This window comes from Mobula birostris, chromosome 1 (genome assembly GCF_030028105.1).
Source record: "Mobula birostris isolate sMobBir1 chromosome 1, sMobBir1.hap1, whole genome shotgun sequence".
Lineage (NCBI taxonomy): Eukaryota > Metazoa > Chordata > Chondrichthyes > Myliobatiformes > Myliobatidae > Mobula > Mobula birostris.
Genome location: NC_092370.1, coordinates 51551894 through 51568699, shown reverse-complemented (window position 1 = coordinate 51568699; position 16806 = coordinate 51551894).

Here is a 16806-nt window from a genome sequence, read left to right as displayed (position 1 = left end):
CATGCACTTTGGTAGAAGGAATAAAGGTGTACACTATTTTCTAAAGAGGGAGAAAATTCAAAAATCAGAGGTGCAAGGGGACTTGGGAATCCTTGCACTGGATTCCCTAAAGGTTAACTTCTATGTTGAATCAGTTGTAAGGAAGGTAAATGCAATGTTAGCATTCATTTCGACTAGAATATAAAAGCAAGGATATAATGCTGAGGCCTTATAAGATGTTGGTCAGACTACACTTAAGAGTATTATGAGCAGTTTTGGGGCCCTTATCTAAGAGAAGATGCTCAGGTATTGGAGAAGATCCAAAGGAGGTTCCTGAGAAAGATTCCAGGAATAAAAGGGTTAACATATAGGAGCATTTGATGGCTCTGGGATGGTACAGACTGAAGTTTAGAAGAATGAGGGGGATCTCATTGAAACCTATCGAATATTACAAGACTTTGTTGGATCCAACTGTTTAATTTATATTTTCTTTATGTTTAGTGATTAATTATTTACTTGTATTTTACAGAGTTGATGTGGAGAGGATGGTTTCTATAGTGGGGAGAAGGGTCTAGGACAAAAGGGTGCAGCCTCAGAATAGAGGAACATCTGTTTAGAACAGAGATGAGGAGGTATTTTTTTAGCCAAAAAGTGGTGAACCTGTGGAATTCATTGTCATTGCAGAGGCCAAGACATTGGATATACCTAAAGCAAAGCCTGATATGTTCTTGATTAGTAAGGCTAGTAAAGGCTACAGGAAGAAGTCAGGGGAAGTCAGAAAGGTTGAGAAGGATAATAAATCTGTCATGATGGAATGGAAGAGAGACCTGATGCGCCAAATGGCCTAATTCTACTGCTACTATGTTTATTGTCTATGGTCTTATGACTGAGTATGACATCTGTTCTGCCAGTATCGCAAGAAACTGCAGAGAGTTGTGGATACAGCTCAGTTAATCATGGAATCCATCCTCCCCTCCATGATCCCTGTCTACACTTTTAGCTGACTTGGCAAGGCAGGCTAGATAATTAAATATCCCACACATCCCAGAAATTCTCTCTTCTACCCCCACCCATCAGGCAGAAATTACAGAAAAATGACTGTACCACCAGGTTCAAAGACAGCTTTTAAATATGTCATCACATAAATATACACTATGTTGTTGTGTTCTCGGCTGCAATATTGCTTGCCTGTTCCCTAAAATGAATCTTTGTTAGATCACAATCCTCATTTAATTGTATTTGACCTGTTTCTCACTAACTCTTTGTCCTTCAACAATCAAATGCAAACACTGACTTTCTATTCATGAATATCAGAGTGATTCAAAGGAACTTACCTCAGTTTACAATTCTATTTCTGAATTTAGCTGGCATTTAAAGTAATTTGTACAAACAGTTATATGTTTATATATTACTCTAATAGACATTTTGACCTTACAGTGTATACATCCTGACTGTTATTATGTTTCCACATGAGCTGTTTGCAAGCTTGGATACTGGAGGGTTGGAAAATAGTCATAACCACATGCAGGTCTGTCATTTACACTTGTTTATTATTCTGCTCGCTCTAAGAAGGAAGTATCAATTGCTGTCAAATGATTTTCAAATTTCCCAATTTAGTTTCTTACTCTTACTTTGGCTATATTGGGTGACAAAATATGTGCAGCTGTTTTTCAAAGTATTATGCATCTGTTTTGGACAGAAGACCTTTAATTATGAAGATAGGCAAGAATCAGAATCAGGTTAAATATTACTGGCGTAGGTTGTGAAACTTAACTCTGCAGCATATGTACAATGCAATACAAAATAACAGAGAGAAAAAAAATGAAAACTGAATTAAAGCAAATATATATATACCAGACTATAAGATATAGGACCAGAATTAGGCATTTGGCCCATTGAGTCTTCTCCACCATTTCATCACGGCTGATCCAATTTTCCTCTCAGCCCCAGTCTTTTGCTTTCTCCCCGTATCTCTTCATGCCCTGACCAGTCAAAAACCTAACATCCTTTGCCAGGACATCCAGGATCTTGAAATTGCCCACTCTCTCCACTTCTGATCCTTATATGAGGACTGGCGTGTGTTCCCTCATCTTAACTTTTTTGAAGTCCCTAATCAGTCCTTTGGTTTTACTGATGTTGAGTGCCAGGTTGTTGCTGTGACACCACTCCACTAGTTGGCATATCTCACTCCTGTACGCCCTCGATTCACCACCTGAAATTCTGAAATGGTTGTATTATCAGCAAATTTAAAGATGGCACTTGGGCTTTGCCGAACCACACAGTCATGGGTGTAGAGAGAGTCCAGCAGTGGGCGAAGCACACATCCCTGAGATGCACTCGTGTTGCTTGATAGCGAAGGTGAAAGTGTTATTTCTGATCTGCAGATTGTGGTCTTCTGGTTAGAAAGTCGAGAATAGGGAGATACAGAGGCCCAGGTTCTGGAACTTTTCGATCAGTATTGTAGGAATGAAGATGTTAAATGCAGAGCTGTAGTCAATAAACAGCATCTTCACAGAGGTATTTGTATTGTCCCGGTGATCCAAGGCCACATGTAGAGCCAGTGAGATCACGTCTGCCGTAAACCTATTGTGACCTACAGTGTTGCTGAGGGAGGAGTTGATTCTAGCCATAACCAACCTCTCAAAGCACTTCATCACTGTAGATGTGAGTGCTACTGGTCGATAGTTGTTAAGGCAGATCACCCTCACCCTCCTCTTCCTGGGCACTGGCATGATTGTTGCCCTTCTGAAGCAAGTGGGAACTTCTGACTGTGGCAATGAGAGATTGAAAATGTCTTTGAACACTGCCGTCAGCTGGTTAGCTCAGGGTCACCAACCTTTTCTGCACTGCGGACCTGTTTAATATTGACAATATTCTTGCAGACCAGCTGACCGGGGTGGGGGGGGGCCATTAATCACGAACAGAATATATGTGATAAGTCAACTATAAGTCACTACCAGTGGCTAATACACTCAATTTCGCTTCTAAAAGGGTTTATCTAATGAATTTGATATTAAACACACAGCGCATGTTTTCCTCGCATGAATATAGTGATAAGTCAATTATAAGCCATAAGGGGGTTCCTTATGTCCAGTCTATTCCGCAATTTAGTTTTCGTTGCATTCATTGCAGAAAACTCTGCTTCGCAGAGATATGATGTTGGAAATGGAAGCAATATTTTCAGTGCTTTTGTGGCTATCTCAGGATATTCAGCCTTGTCTTTGATCCAGAATGCTGGCAGAAATGTTATTTCAAACATACTTTTCAGCCCACTGTCATTTGCAAGCTCGAGGAGTTGGTCTTCTTCCCGCGCTAACATGGATGATTCACCGGGGACATGCACAAATGGGTCACAGACCCACTCCTTTGCACATCTTGGGTCATTTGTAGTTGGGAGGTAATGCTCGAATTCTATTGACAGCGAAGACAGGTGATCGCGCACCAGCTGTGAGCCTCAGCTTCTCCCAAATTCCCAGCTAATGTTGGGAACATGTCAGATATGCCCCTATCCACTCGCCGTCCCCACAGTTCAAGTCTGGCTGTGAAAGCAGACACTTTATCTGCCAACTTGAAGACAGTTGTCATTTTTCCCTAAAGTGACAAATTGAGTTCATTGAGCGGGTTGAAGATGTCACACAGATAAACGAGTTTTGCTCTCCACTCCTCGTCACTGAAGTGTGCTGCCAGTGGTGACTAATTTCTTGAAAGAAATCTCTGTAGCTGCTCTCTTAACTCAAAAACCCTGGCCAGGCCTCTCCCCCTTGATAGCCACCTGACTTCAGTGTGTAAGAGAAGGCGTTTGTGCTCTGCATCCATTTCCTTGCAAAGCTGCTCATACAGACGTGAGTTAAGGGCTTTTGCTCTGATGTGATTGATAACTTCAACAACGTCACTCAATACGCTGTTAAGATCAGGTTACATTTTTTGGCTAGCCAGCATTTCCCTGTGTGTGACGCAGTGTGTAGACGAGCATTCAGGAGCAACCTCTTTGACTCGGGTAGTGAAACCAGACTCGTTAAGCCGTTCCAACAGTTGTGCTTCGACGTCCTCCGCTATGTCATCGATTCTCCTTGAAACTGTGGTAGCTGAAAGAGAAATCTGTGCCATCTTGTTAGCTCAAACAACAGGAATTCTGCAGATGCTGGAAATTCAAGCAACACATATAAAAGTTGCTGGTGAACGCAGCAGGCCAGGCAGCATCTCTAGGAAAAGGTGCAGTCGATGTTTCAGGCCGAGACCCTTCATCAGGACTAACTGAAGGAAGAGTGAGTAAGGGATTTGAAAGTTGGAGGGGGGGTGGAAGATCCAAAATGATAGGAGAAGACAGGAGCGGGAGGGATGGAGCCAAGAGCTGGACAGGTGATAGGCAAAAGGGATACGAGAGGATCATGGGACTGGAGGTCCGGGAAGAAAGACAAGCGGGGGGGACCCAGAGGATGGGCAAGGGGTATATTCAGAGGGACAGAGGCAACACTTCACCTGTGAGTCGGCTGGGGTGATATACTGCGTCCGGTGCTCCCGATGTGGCCTTTTATATATTGGCGAGACCCAACACAGACTGGGAGACCGCTTTGCTGAACAACTACGCTCTGTCCGCCAGAGAAAGCAGGATCTCCCAGTGGCCACACATATTAATTCCACATCACATTCCCATTATGACATGTCTATCCACGGCCTCCTCTACTGTAAAGATGAAGCCACACTCAGGTTGGAGGAACAACACCTTATATTCCGTCTGGGTAGCCTCCAACCTGATGGCATGAACATCGACTTCTCTAACTTCCGCTAATGCCCCACCTCCCCCTCGTACCCCATCTGTTACTTATTTTTATACACACATTCTTTCTCTCACTCTCCTTTTTCTCCCTCTGTCCCTCTGAATATACCCCTTGCCCATCCTCTGGGTCCCCCCCCCCTTGTCTTTCTTGCCGGACCTCCTGTCCCATGATCCTCTTGTATCCCTTTTGCCTATCACCTGTCCAGCTCTTGGCTCTATCCCTCCCCCTCCTGTCTTCTCCTATCATTTTGGATCTCCCCCTCCCCCTCCAACTTTCAAATCCCTTACTCACTCTTCCTTCAGTTAGTCCTGACGAAGGGTCTCGGCCTGAAACGTCGACTGCACCTTTTCCTAGAGATGCTGCCTGGCCTGCTGCATTCACCAGCAACTTTTATATGTGTTGCCATCTTGTTAGCTGCAGCTTCTCCCAACAATTCATGGCACATGTCCTTGGCAGCAGGCAGAATCGATTCTTCACCAACAGTGAAAGGCTTCTTAGCCTTAGCAATACGGCTAGCCACTAAGTACGATGCTCTCAGAGCAGCAGCATTTGTGGAGGTGGTGGCTCTCTACACTTGATTCTGTCCCGCTTGCTCATGTTTTTTCCACTCAAACAATTCAACGGGTTTGTCTTTAAGTGCAGGGTGCTTGGACTCAAGGTTCTGAAGCAGTTTTGAGGGCTTCATTGCCTCATTCGACAGCTTGTCTCCACATATTACACGCGGGGCTTGGAGCGTGCGAGTCACCGGTCACAATAAAGCCATATATTTTATGTACGACTCATCGTATTTTCTGTTGAAGGAAGCTTTCTTTTTTTTGCAGTCTCGGCCTCAGCTGTCTCTGCGTGATCATCATCGTTAGGCCTTTTATGTCCCCTACCATCTCTTCCAAAGAAACTCTCAAGCGATGTTTGTTTTTTACTCATCGAGTAGTTGTAGGTTAATGACCGACTGATGACCTCGGGTGCGTTCAAATTCAACAGTGGGCATGACAGAGAATGAGGGAAGGTGCAGTTGACTCATATCGTTTCCTTGTGGCCCGGTAGCACATGCTTTGTGGACCGGTACCAGTCCGTGGCCCGGTGGTTGGGGACCACTGGGTTAGCTCATGTTTTTGGAATCAGAATCAAAATGAGGTTTATTATCACCGGCATGTGACGTGAAATTTGTTAACTTAGCAGCAGCAGTTCAATGCAATGCCTAATCTGGACAAGAAAAAAATGAAATAAAAATAATAATAAATAAACAATTAAATCAATTACAGTATACATACGTTGAATAGATTAAAAAACATGCAAAAACAGAAATACTATACATTAACAAAAGTGAGGTAGTGTCCAAGAGTTCAATGTCCATTTAGGAATCGGATGGCAGAGGGGAAGAAGCTGTTCCTGAATCGCTGAGTGTTCAGGCTTCTGTACCTCCTACCTGATGGTAACAGTGAGAAAAGGACATGCCCTGGGTGCTGTAGGTCCTTAATAAATGGATGCTGCCTTTCTGAGACACTGCTCCTGAAGGTGTCCTGGGTACTTTGTAAGCAAGTACTCAAGATGGAGCTGACTAGATTTACAAAACTTTGAAGCTTCTTTCAGTCCTGTGCAGTAGCCCCCTCCCACCTCCCATACCAGACAGTGATGCAGCCTGTCAGAATGCTCTCCATGGTACAACTATAGAAATTTTTGAGTGTATTTGTTGACATGCCAAATCTCTACAAACTCCTAATGAAGTATATCCACTTTCTTGCCTTCTTTATAACTGCATCGATATGTTGGGACCAGGTTAGGTTCTCAGAGATCTTGACATCCAGGAACTTGAAACTGCTCACTCTCTCCACTTCCGATCCCTCTATGAGGTTGGTATGTGTTCCTTCGTCTTACCCTTCCTGAAGTCCACAATCAGCTCTTTTGTCTTACTGACGTTGAGTGCCAGGTTGTTGCTGCAGCACCACTCCACTAGTTGGCATATTTCACTCCTGTACGCCCTCTTGTCACCACCTGAGATTCCACTAACAATGGTTCTATTGTCAGCAAATTTATAGATGGTATTTGAGCTATGGCTAGCTACACAGTCACGTGTATACAAAGAGTAGAGCAGTGGGCTAAGCACACGCCCTTGAGGTATGCCTGTGTTGATTGCCAGTGAGGAGGAGATGTTATCACCAATTCGCACAGATTGCGATCTTTCAGTAGGAAGTCAAGGATCCAATTGCAGGGGGAGGTACAGAGGCCCAGGTTCTGCAACTCCTCTATCAGGATTGTGGGAATGATGGTATTAAATGCTGAGCTATAGTCGATGAACAACATCCTGACATAGGTGTTTGTGTTGTCCAGGTGGTCTAAAGCCGTGTGGAGAGCCATTGAGATTGCATCTGCCATTGACAAGTTGTCATAATAGCAAGTTGCAATGGGTCCAGGTCCTTGCTGAGGCAGTTCAGTCTAGTCATGCCCAACTTCTCAAAGCATTTCATCACTGTCATTGTGAGTGCTACCAGGCGATAGTCATTAATGCAGCTCACATTATTCTTCTTAGGCACTGGTATAATTGTTGCCTTTTTGAAGCAAGTGGGAACTTCAGCCTGTAGCAGTGAGAGGTTGAAAATGTCCTTGAATATTCCCGCTAGTTGGTTGGCACAGGTTTTCAGAGCCTTACCAGGTACTCCATCGGGACCTTCCACCTTGCGAGGGTTCACTCTCTTTAAAGACAGTCTAACATCATCTTCTGAGACGGAGATCACAAGGTGAAGCCTGCTTAACATTGGCCTGAGGTGGAATGTAAACTGCTACCAAAATGACCCCGGAGAATTCCTGTGGTAGGTAAAAAGGACAACACCTAACTGCCAGATATTCCAGGTCTGGTGATCAGAATTGGGACAGCACTGATATATTTGTGCACCAAGAAGAGTTGATGATGAGCCATATTCCTCCATCTCTGCTTTTGAGAGGCTCTAGAGACCTATCCTGATGGCGTATGAAAGGTGTCGAATTCATCTGAGAGTGAAGCTTCACTGCCATTCATGATATAAGATTTCACTTTGTAGGAGGTAATGTCTTTCAAACCTTGCCAGAGTTGATGTGCATCCAATGCCGCCTCCATCCTCACTCAGAATTATTCCTTAGCTCTTGAAATAACCCTCTGAAAGTCATACCAGTTTTTCTTGTTCAGACCTGGGTCGCCAGACTTGAATGCCACGGATCTAACCTTAAGCAGACTCCAAATCTCCTGGTTCATCCACTGACTTTAATTTGGGTAGGTACAGTAAGTTCTCACAGGCACACAAAGGTTTAAATAAAGTTAGTCATAGCTGTGGCATACTTATTCAGAATCCTAGATTAATCCCTGAATACAGTGTAGTCCACTGATTCAAAACAGTCCTGTAAGCATTCCTGTGCTTCCATTGTCCATACGTTCTTGGTTCTCACTCCTGGTGCTGCAGTCTTCAGTCTTTGCCTATACTCAGGGAGTAGATGTACAGCTAGGTGATTAGGCTTTCCAAAGTGTGGGTGTGGGATAGCACGAGAAGTGCTTTTGATGGTGGTGCAACACTAGTCCAGTGTGTTGGTTCCTCTGATACTGCAAGTAAATTGTTGGTGATAATTATTTAGAGACTCTTTGAAGCTGGCCTGGTTTAAAGTCCCCCAGAATGATGGGGGAGGCATCAGGATATGCTGTTTTGTGCCTTTTGATTGCATTGCTCAGTTTGCCTAGAGCCTGTCTGACATTGGCCTGAGGTGTGATGCACACCGCTACCAAGATGATTGCTGAAATCTCCCATGGCAGGTAAAATGGACGGCACTTGATCGTTAGGTGTTCCCGGTCTGGTGAACAGGACTGGGACTGCACCATGTTTGTACACCATATGGAGTTGATCGTGAAGTACACTCCTCCTCCCCTGGCCTTGAAAGACTAAGCAGTCCTATCTTGGTAGGGCAAACAACAGGAATTCTGCAGATGCTGGAAATTCAAGCAACACACATCAAAGTTGCTGGTGAACGCAGCAGGCCAGGCAGCATCTCTAGGAAGAGGTACAGTCGACGTTTCGGGCCGAGACCCTTCATCAGGACTAACTGAAGGAAGAGTTAGTAAGAGACTTAAAAAAAAAATCTCTTACTAACTCTTCCTTCAGTTAGTCCTGATGAAGGGTCTCGGCCCGAAACGTCGACTGTACCTCTTCCTAGAGATTCTGCCTGGCCTGCTGCGTTCACCAGCAACTTTGATGTGTGTTGCTATCTTGGTAGGACCCATCAACCTGAACTGCTGCATACAGAATGGAAGGGATTAACCAAGATTTTGTGAAACAAAAGACACAAGCGGTCCTAATGTCCCCCTGATATAGCACCCAGGCTCTGAGATCTTCAATTTTACTGGCCAGAGACTACGTTTGTCAGCAAGATGGTCAGTATTGGTAGTCAAGAGCCGTATTTTTTTAAACAAAATTTCAGTCCAGCTCGATGACTTGTCTTCCGCTCTCTTTTCAGCATCCACTGTCTTAAAGCAGAATCGTTCCAGTGACCAGAGTCCGATCTAGTTCAGTCGAATTTGAGTAGCAACAGCGACAAGAGATATTGTAACCTTCTTTATTTGCCAATATTTTGAATGAAATGTAATATCTGATTCCACAAATGAATCATTAAAAAGTAAAGTTATACCTATACCTTACATTTATTTGCTACGAAAATAGGAACAAATATAGGGCAAATCTGGTTAAATTAAAATTCTAGTGCAAAGCTAATTAATTTTTATTGATGTTATAATATTTGTCAATTTTGTGAAAAGCTATTTTTAACACCTTCAATGAATATTTTAAAATTCCTAAATGACATGCCCATGATACAGACAGTTAACTTCAATAATAACTGATTTAAAAATGGCAAAGGAACATGAATACTTGTGGATGCAGTGTGCAGATGGATTTGGGTAGTAAAAATATTGACCGTTTAATAGATTACATTTTAAGTGAAATAGTCTAGCAATTACTGTTTCAACATTATTAACCAGTCAATTTAGGATTGTGTAATGTTTTAAAAACTTATTAAGCTGGAGAACTCCTCATTTTACTGTTTTCTGAAGCTACACTAAGACATTTCTTTAACACCCACATAACTGTCTGTCCAATGAAGTGGCAGAATCAATAATATTAATTGTCAGCAATGAGCTGCAATAATGAGCCATCTAAGTAGGTGAAATAGTGCTAAGGAAGAACATGGAGCTACTTACTGTTACTGTGATTATTGTTTGAGGATAGGAACATTGTCACGAAAGTTTATTCTATTGAATTACTTACCTAGAGATACAGTACAGAATAGGCCCTTCGAGCCACACCAATCGAGCAACCGCCAATTTAAACCTGGCCTAATCATGGGACAACTTACAATGAGCAATTAGCCTACTAACCTGTACATCTATGGACTGTGGGAGCAAACTGAAACACCCAGAGGAAAGACACACATTCCATGGGGAGAACGTATAGACTCCTTACAGAGGATATCGGGATTGAACTCTGCACACCGATGCCCCGAACCGTAATTGCGTCGCGCTAACCATTATGCTACAGTTCAGCTTTACTGATTCGTGGTTATGATCCCTGCTGGAAAGAATGAGGGTGTATAGAAATACTCAATACCTTTACTCCTCCCACGATGAACACATACAGCAGGGGTGTATTACAGTGGCCAATGCAATGTGATCTACAGTGGTTGACAGGATGTGTTAAAAAATGAGTAGCTTGAAAAGATCAGCAAATTGTTACACCAGATGTGGGCATGGAAGGAAGCTAGCACTGCTGCCATTTTATTTTTTATAAAAGCCAAATAAAAAGATCAAAACAGTAAATGAAAATCAAACAACCGTAGATGCTGGAAATTTGGAAAACAAAAACGGAAAATAGTGGGAACACAGAGCAGGTCAGGCAACCTTGACAGGAAAAATAAACAGGGTCCATAACTTTAATTATTCCTCTTTTCATAAATGTTGCCTGTATTTTTCTACTTTTCAGCATATTGGCATCTGGAATTATTTTTGTTTTGCTTTGATTTACAATTGAACTTCATTGAAGCTGCTTAACTTTCGCAAAACATTATCCAGTAGTGGTGTGGAACAAATTGAACCTAGCTGGGCGTGTTCTGTTTCAGGGCACATTAAAATGTGTTTTCAGGACTTTGAAAGAGGAAGATTCTTCACAATTTGCGAGAGAACAAAAGAAATGGCTTATGGTACTACTAATAATCTGAATATTTTAGCAAATGGAGTAGGAGATCAGAAGAAAGTCCTGATTAATGTTTATGCACTGAATAGTTTCAATAGTTCTACACTAATTCTTTACTCCAAAAATTGCAGTAAACAGTCAGTACTATAAAAATCTACTTTCAATACCAGAACACAATTATGGCTGGTCAGGTAATGTTTGGGCTCATCCAATCTTGTGCCTGCTCTAGTGTAGGAAAAGGACTTATTTCTTCTAGTGCGAAACATTTCTTGATATCTCAGAAGTCATGATATCACAGCAAATCCACACCCATTTCTGTAATTATCATGTCTCAGTTATGCTGCAGCAAAGCTACAAACTTCAAGAAGGTGTGGACAATGGAAATACAGAACAAATTCAAAGATATGTGCTTCTTGGGAAAGGAGAAGCATGCTGTTCAGGCTTTGCAGAGCTAAAAACATGCTGGCCAAATGTCTCAAATTGCTTTTGGTCTAGAATTCAGAATTCACAGGATGTGTTTGCAGGCTGAAGATTGAGGCTGAGAAGAAGTGTTTAGAGATTGTACTTGCATCATTGGATTATATACTACGAGGTCAGTGAAGGCATTTAGTATTGGACTCATGTAGTGTTGAATAGCTTGTATTGAATTCTCTGGTGGAATGTACAGCAATGCTTACATTATCCCAAGTGGATTATTGAACCTAGAGGCGAAGTCATGAATGCTCATTTTACAGCTACAGTGAAAAGTTTTAAAGTCTTCAAGGAATGGACACATGGAGGTAATATTAATGGATCAATTAGGCTACTTTAAACACTGCCATCCTGAAGTTCAACAAAGAGTAAAATGGAATATGCAATAACATCTGTATCAGTCAGTGGATTGATGTTCAGTCAGGTTTGGAACAGATTTTATTTTTCCAGGTCAAATTGCATGGTGTGGCATTGATGTTATTAGGGCATAATTTGTGTTTTTGAGGCATTATCTTGTTTCCAGAGGTCACCAAAGATATCTTAGAGTACAGGGTGTTGTTGTTAGGGTAAAGCATAAACATAGGCTAATTCAGTCCATGGTGTTAAAATTCCCCAACATCTCAGTTATTGCAACGTGTACCAACTTGGACATTTGATATGAAGTTGTGCTCAGGCTTTAATTGTGACTTGTAAGCTCACAGGAAGGTGTGAAGGATAGCTTATGAAAAGAGGATCTTCTTAACATTTATTACAAGGTCAAGAAAAGATAATAGTGAATCAACAGTTAAGCTGGTGGTAATAAATTAGTATCCATTGTGCATCTCACTCAATTTACTTTTAACTGTTGTATGAAATTACCCTCAAGCATGTGGAACATTCACGTTGCTAATATTTCTAGATTAAGAAATTTCAAGATGCAAACTGTTTTTATTTTTCATTTGTTTCTTCCGGTCAAGGTAGCCCCAGTGAACAATGCTTCCTTGGGCAATATCTTCCAGATAGTTCAGGTAGGAACTGTTCATTTCACATGATTGGCTGATTAGATATTTGCACTAATGCACAGGTGTACCGGTCTACCTAACAAAATGGTCACTGAGTGAATATTTAAGACAACCACACATCCTTTCTTTATAGTTTGCAGACACTGACAAAAGTGCAAATGCAAAAGTTAAATCACCCAATAATATCAAAAGCATTCCTCACCTACCACCCCATCAGCCACCGTGTCCAACACATAATTCTCTGAAACTTCTGCCACCTCCGATGGGATCCCATCACCAAGCACATCTTTCCCTCTCCCCCCACTTCCTGCTTTCTGGAGGGATCACTCCCTACGTGACTCCCTTGTTTATTCATCGCTCCCCACTGATCTCCCTCCTGGAACATCCTTGCAAGTGGAACAGGTGCAACACCTGCCCCTTCACATAACCCTTAATACTATCCAGGGCCCTAAAGAGTCCTCCCAGGTGAGGCGACAATTCAACTGTGAGTCTGTTGGGGTCATTTACTGTGTTTGGTGCTTCTGGTTGTGGCCTCCTGTACATCGGTGAGACCCAACGTAGATTGGGAGACCGAGCATCTACACTCCATCCGCCAGAACAAGCAGGATCTCCCAGAGGCCACCCATTTTAATTCCACTTCTCATTCCCATTCCAATATGTCCATCCATGGCCTCTTCCACTGTTGTGATGAGGTGACACTTAGGTTGAAGGAACAACACCTTATGTTCTTTTTGGGTTTCCTCCAACCTGATGACATGAATATCAATTTCTCAAACTTCCAGTAATGCCCCCCATTGGCCTCCAACACACACTCCCTTCTCTTCTATTTCCCATCCCCTTTTCCCTCCCTCACCTCATCCACTTGCCCACTTATCGCCTCCCTCTGGTGCTCCTTCCCCCTTTTTCTTTCTTCCATGGCCTTCTGTCTCTTTCACCAATCAACTTCCCAGCTCTTTACTTCTTCCCCCACCTCCAAGTTTTAACTATCACCTAGTGGTTCTCTCTTCCCACCTCTTAAATCTACTCCTCAGCTTTTTTTCTCCAGTCCTGCTGAAATGTGGACGGCACTATGTTCCATAGATGCCGCCTGGCCTGCTGAGTTCCTCCAGCATTTTGTGAGTGTTGCTCGGATTTGCAGCATCTGCAGATTTTCTCTTGTTTGTCAAAAAAATTCCTTTTGTTTTGTCTAACAAGGTGAAACATAACTAGAAACAGCAGCAGCTTCCTCGGAGAGAGGCACAGCCACATTACTGTAGGTACACAGAGGAACAATATATGACATCGTTGTGGGTTTATTGCTGAGGCCATGCCAACATTGGTGTTGAAGTGCTGGAAGATGACAGATTTCTCCTAATCAGTCTATCTCTCACATCCCACTACCCTCTCTTCCAACAATCTTTGCTGATATGTATGGTACAGACAGTTTAATTACATTAAACTATCTCTTAATTGCATCCTTTTTCTGTCACAATTCTAACCTTCTAACAGATATACCAATGCTTTATTTTACACTTGTAGCAAACAACTCTGAAACTGACCCTCTGTATAATTTGATATTAAAATTTTGTGTGATGAAATGCGAAATATTTAGACTAACATCTGAAATGTTGGTGTCACAAATTCTGCTCTGACAAGCTCATCTCTGTTAAAATATGTTCTGTAAATGAAAGGATGTTTTGATAGGATTAATGGAAAACGGATGTGTGGGGGCTGAATTTAGCCGTAAGTCCAGCGTTGGACAGATGGGCTCTGAACCACGATTTAACTGTATATTAAACAACAGTATGAACAGAAAATTGAGTAAAAGAAATGCATTACGTGAAATCACCTGTCAACCAATGCAGGAATATTTTAATTATAGAGCACTTATGCTTTGTATTAAAGTAATTATGCTGCTTCACACTTGTCATTGCTTAAAAAAAACTATGCAGGATAAATGTCAATGTGCAGTGAACTAATCAAATTGTATTCAATGCAAACTAAGTGCACTGCTTTCACTGGCAGGGCAGCTAAACTTCACCGTAACATTGATGAAACTAAACATATGTGATCGTTCTGTGGGTTACCTTTGTGGACAGAGAACAATTGGTGTGTAATCAGCAGCTCAAGGTCAGCTTGAGCTTCTGGTTGTAATATCATTTCAACTCCCCTCCCCATACCCACATCAACCTGTCTGTCCTTTTCTACTGCCAATCTGAGGCTGAATGCAAACTAGAAGAACAACACCCCTTGGGTAGCTTACAACCCATGGCACGGACACTGAACTTTCCAATTTCAGGCACCTACACCCTGCCTGGTCGCATTCTACTTCCACCACTTCATCTAAGTTCTCTTTCCCTTCGTACAACTTCCCCCTCTCCACACTCCCCCTACCCTACGCACTGACATGCCCCCTCACTGCCTCTGATACATTGATTCACCTTGTTCCATCTGCCCATTACCCACACATACATCCAAATGGATCTCTTCTCCCTTGCTCTACCCTTCCTGTTCCCTTGCCACCTGGTTTCATCTGCCCATCCTCACTCCCGAGTATGCCTCTAGTTGTTTCCTCCAGCTTCTCTTTCTCCACCTGCTCTCTCCCCACTTGGCTCTATCTGACCATTATCCCCCAGCTCATCCGATTCTACTAATCACCAACCAGCCTTTGTTTCACCCATCTCTCTCACCTCAGTGTCTAAATGAAACGTCAACCATCCTGTAGCCTTTGTAGATGCTACTTGACCTGCAGAGTTCTCTAGCAGTTTATCTTTACTCCAGATTTTAGCATCTGTAGTCTCTTGTGTCTTTGCTTCAGTATAACTTGATGGTTCTCTGGCAATGAGTGAATGATTGTCTTCTGTCTTTTTTTTTATATATATTTGTCATTTTCCCTGATTTGATTTAAACAGCATACACAGGAAACTGCTGGCCTGTTTGTCTTTGATATCCTGCTGTCAATCTGCCTTGGGCACCATCACAATAATGCTCATATTTTAGCTTAAGTATGATTGAAAACTATCAAAAATGATTAATGCATTAGGTTGAATTACCTTGAATAATTCTACTTTAGTGCTCTTTTGCAATATAATTTATATCACCCATCCTACTTCACAATGTATTTTCTGCATTTGTTTTTTTATTAAAACATAATGAAAGTTTTGGTGAAAATATGCAATCTACTTCCTCAAAAACTTGCTGCATTCAATTTGCAGCTGGCTGAGCTGCAAATTATTCACCGGGAAATCATGTGGATATGAGTGGTATTATGGTGACAGACTTGGAGTTGTATTGTCATAGACCACTACAGCATAGAAACAGGCCCCTAGTCCACACCAAACTGTTATTTTGCCTAGTCCCCATCAACCGCACCTGGTCCACAGCCCTCCATAGCCCTGCCCTCTATGTATTTATCCAAGCTTCTCTTCAATGGTTCCGGCCCGAAACGTCGACCGATCTTTTCCACAGATGCTGCCCGACCTGCTGAGTTCCTCCAGCGTGTTGTGAGTGTTACTTGCACTGGTAGCTCCTTCCACACTCACACTAGCCTCTCAGTGAAAAGTTCCCCTGAAGTATTTCAGCTTTCATCCTTAACTTACCAAAGGGTTTCTTAGTCTTGTCTCACCAAACCTCAAGCGAATAAGTCTGTTTGCATTTACCCTATCTATACCCCTCATAGTTAGCATGCAAAATGAGATAAGGCCGGGAATGTTGATCCACCACAATGCTACATGGTTTAGTGAACTCCTTTAAGAAACATAGTTCATCATTTTTACTCATCTACAGTCCACGGGAGATTCATTATCACTTTGAGGAAGGTGTACGAATAGAGCAGAAAATTACTTCAAGCGAGAATGATGTTGCTTTACACATAAATGAAACAAAAGTATTTGCAAATCAATGAAATGCAATGGTTAGGACAAGGAGCTTCCACTAACAGGAGGAGAGAGTGAGTTTATTGATAATTTGTGACTCCGTGAATGGTGGGATGGGAGATCAGGCAGAATGGGAGTCCTAATTAAAGCTGTTACACAGCTTATGGGTTTTTCACTCTAATGGTCTGCCTGTCATACACCCCAAATCTGTTTCAATGTGCACATATGTGCAAATACCCTTCTGAACAATGGGACAGTACTGAAGAAAAGATGGCCATTTTTAATTCTTCACATAATCTCAGATGAAGAAGCCAAGTTCAGATCGGTTTCAGATTAATTTACTTATGACATGTACATCAAAACATGCAGTGAAATGTGTCATTTGTGTTAACAACCACCCCAAATTAAAGATGGCTGGGGGCAACACATAAGCAAACCAAAACACCAACAGCAGCAAGATCAATCCAGCAATAGCAAGAATAATCAACAACCAACTATTAAAATATGAAATCAACTGACTAAT